This window comes from Cupressus sempervirens, chromosome 6 (genome assembly GCF_028749045.1).
Source record: "Cupressus sempervirens isolate cs-2001-9-10 chromosome 6, ASM2874904v1, whole genome shotgun sequence".
Classification (NCBI taxonomy): Eukaryota; Viridiplantae; Streptophyta; class Pinopsida; order Cupressales; family Cupressaceae; genus Cupressus; species Cupressus sempervirens.
This window is the reverse complement of record NC_143123.1, coordinates 706,040,449-706,044,397: the sequence shown is the minus strand read 5'-3', so window position 1 is coordinate 706,044,397 and position 3,949 is coordinate 706,040,449. Positions and strand designations below refer to the sequence as shown.

The 3,949-nt window shown below is 39.0% G+C and overlaps 1 pseudogene; it reads left to right on the top strand.

Moving 5' to 3' along the window:
- Window positions 1-1,145: 1,145 nt before the first annotated feature.
- On the top strand, window positions 1,146-3,635 carry LOC149554232 (G-type lectin S-receptor-like serine/threonine-protein kinase At2g19130 pseudogene; annotated as a pseudogene).
- The last annotated feature ends 314 nt before the right edge of the window (window positions 3,636-3,949 follow it).

The following is a 3,949-nucleotide window of genomic DNA, read 5'->3' as shown; positions in this document are numbered from 1 at the left end:
GCTATCACAATTTGGGCCTAAATGTAGTAGTGACATTTGCCTGTATGTTTTATTTGTCCATTGGAAATGTATATTATGTTTGTTTGAGGAGTTGTTTCTTTTTGGTGCCTTTGAAAAAATATTTTATTAATTGCTTGTTTGATAAATTAGGATAGCGATTTAATAGGAACAAACTCTAAAGGAGAAACTTGAGAGTCCTACAAGGGTGTTTTCTCATTCTGTACTCTTTCACACTGATTTGAGAGTCATTTTCAGTTTTCAAATCCAAATACATCCTTCACATCATCAAATCATGGCAATGGAAAAGAAAATACAATTTGTTGAAGAGTTCAATCTTTTCAAGTGGGGCATTGATTCATTCAGAAGGATTAACTACTTAAATCATCTTCAATTTTTTAAGAACTATTTTCTCCATAGAATTATGACACACTTTTATACATTTAATTATGAATATACCATAAGTTAATCTGATAGAAACATGGGTCAAATGAACTTGATTCAAAAATTACATAATTGAACCATAATAACTGGCAAATATTAAAATGAAATTAAAAAAAATAAAAATTAGAATCTCACATAAAATATCAAAATTATTTTGCTTAGATAATCTTAATATTTTTGATGAATTAATTTAGACATTCTTTTATACATTTAATTATCAATATATCATAAATTTATAAATTTCTTTTGAAATGTTTGTAATATCAAAAAATAAGCTTAAAATGCAAATTTTATACTAAAATATATATTACATTTTAAAGTGATATTATGAAACTCATTTACATATAAGTAAATTATAAAATTGTTTACACAATTATTAGTGAGAGAAATAAATGAAAGTAATAAATTTTTTTTAAAAACATTCCTGGAAGTTCAAACGTGCAAGCTTTTCACTTTGAAAATTCTTGGGAGTGCATCTCGGGAGTGCAAGACACTCCCAAGACTTGATTCGTGGTCCTCTTCTCCATTCAAAGTTTAAGTTTCAGTAGCAGACGGCAAAATCCATCGAGTGATTCAAACGGGTCCTCTTCTCCAGTCAATAACATGTTTTGTTGTCGCCTTAATATCTTATTAAAAGCTCTCAACAATCCCAGCTTGCTGTACCAGATACATTTCTCGGGAGAAAAATAATAGCCCGAAGAAAAATGCAGCTGTTCCTGACGAATCATGTGGCATTTATCTGTAAGAAACGTTTCTTTCTGGCGCTTGCTCTGCTTATTCTCCAGCGCGGTTGCGAATTATTGGTTGATGGTGCAGACACCCTTTCTGCTGGGTCTTCGCTGCGGGAAAACCAGACCATCATTTCTAAGAATGGTACCTTTGAGTTGGGATTTTTTAATCCCAGTGGAACAAACAACTGGTATGTTGGAACCTGGTATGCTCAGATCCCTGACAACACCATCAATTGGGTGGCTAACAGAGAAACTCCCATTAAAATCCAGCCAGGCCTTCTCTCTCTGTCTAAATCTGGTTATCTCACAGTCTCTGACTTGCAAGGAGAAGCCATTTGGTCGAGTAATGATACTCAGAAAACAGGGGCGTCCATGGCTACCATACTGGACTCTGGTAATTTTGTTCTTTTAGATCCCCAAAACACTTCTGAGACTATCTGGGAGAGTTTTGCGCATCCCACGGATCATTTCATGCCTACCATGAAGCTTTCCAAAGGCTTGAAGATAACAGCTTGGAAAAGTTCAGTGGATCCGGCGCCTGGGAAATTCTATCTCCAGATGAATCCATCCCCCGGCAAAACAGACTTCTTACTGCAGTATAAAAGCGGTGTTTCATATTACACCTCAGGAGAATGGACTGGTAGATATTTTGCCACCATGCCAGGGGAGGTATCTGATACTTCATTTGAGCAGAAATTCGTGGAGATTTCTCCGACGAATATGTACTATTTATACGATCTTACGCTCAAAGTCCGGTCGACGACCACGCCGACGGAAGTTCTCAGCTGGAACGGCCAGCTTTCGTCCTATTTCTCGGTTAATAACAATGCATGGAGCCTAGGTTATAATTCACCCACTTCAAATTGTGACGTGTATGGTGTGTGCGGGGCTTATGGAGTCTGCTTCAACAGAGCCAACATTCAGTTATGCACCTGTGTCGATGGTTTCGAGCCGAGAAATGCTACAATATGGAGCTCTGTGGTCAAGCGGTTGTGTCCGGCGTAGTCCATTAAAATGCTCCACTGATGGTTTCCTCCAACTCACTAATATTTCCTTTACAAAGGACGGAGCGGCACAAGAGTCGAGTCTACAAGGGTGTAAAACTGCTTGTCTAAACAATTGTTCCTCCACGGCCTTTACTTTCACTGATTCAAATTCTGTTGTTTGTAAGCTGTGGTTTGGCGATTTATTAGGTATGCAGACTATGGCCACTTCATCTCACGGCCAATCCTCATTCCTTCGATTGGCAGCTTCTGATGTGCCACAATTGTCATCTGACGGAGGTAGTAAACATTACAGACTAAGGAAGAAATTAAGCTTGAAAAAGTAAGTCAACTTTTGACTATTTAACACTTTTAGAAATAAAGACTTAGTGTGTGATGTTTAAGCGGTTCGGAAGCGGAATAATTGCTGTGTCTGTTTCAATTCCTCTAGGGCTTGCTGTTTTGGGTGCTCTGTTAGTTGTTGCATGGTTTATTCATCGCAGGCGTCGAGGGCTGCTTGAGAAAGGCGAGTACAACGGCCCAACAACACCCCTGAGAACATTCACCTACAGAGATGAAAATTGCGACCAACAAATTCGCCCATAAATTGGGAAAGGGGACATTTGGATCCGTCTACAAAGGAACTTTACCAGACAAGACTCTTGTTGCGGTGAAGAAATTCGAGGGATCGGGACAAGCAGAGAAGCAATTCCGCGCTGAAATAAGCACGACTGGGAACATACATCATGTGAATTTGGTGAGACTCGTGGGATTCTGTGCAGAGGGATCTCAAAGAATGCTTGTTTACGAGTACATGCAGAATGAGTTTATGAATTCTTTCTTGTCTCGCAAGGCCAAAGAAGCGGGCAGAGTGTTGGATTGGAATACCAGATTTGGGATCGCTTTGGGTATTGCAAGGGGGTTACTCTATCTCCACGCAGAATGCAGAGATCGCATCATCCATTGTGATATTAAGCCTGAAAATATTCTTCTTGATGTAGATTTTTCCCCAAAAGTTGCAGATTTTGGATTGGCAAAGCTTGTTGGCAGAGATTTCAGTAGAGTTTTGACTACAACAAGAGGTACGAGAGGGTATTTGGCTCCTGAGTGGCTCTGTGGGTTGCCGATAACAGTGATGGCGGATGTATTCAGCTTTGGCATGACTCTGCTGGAAATAATCTCTGGGCGACGAAATAGCGACTTGACCGTGGATGAATCACAGTACTACTTTCCAACATGGGCAGCGGCTGAGATTGAGAAGGGAAACGCAGTGGGGATTGTGGATGAAAAGATTGCTGACAAGGTAGATGTTGAAGAAGTGAGAAGAGCAGCTTTGGTAAGCTTTCTGTGCATTCAAATGGATGAGAACGAACGGCCGGGCATGGCACAAGTTGTGAGGATATTGGAAGACAAATCAGAAGGTGATGTGGAACAATATGAGAGGTCCCTCCAAGCCCTGGTTAATGATCACTGTGTTTAGGAGAAATCTCTATATAAATACTTTCATTGTATAGTAACTAGGGCAATAGGTATGCCCAAGATTTATTGAAGATCAGTATATATAAAAAATGGCATTGTCTCTTTATTTATTTCTATTATTCTTTATTTGTCTCTATCTCTTTATATCTCTATTTATTGATGGAATTCCCTCCCTCCTCTCTCATTCACTCCATCTCCACTATTTCCACTATTTTGTATATGTGTCTCTATTTCTCCTTGTATATTCCATGCACTCCTTTCTATATTTCCTTCTATCCATATCTTTGTCTATATCTATATCTCTATATTTATATT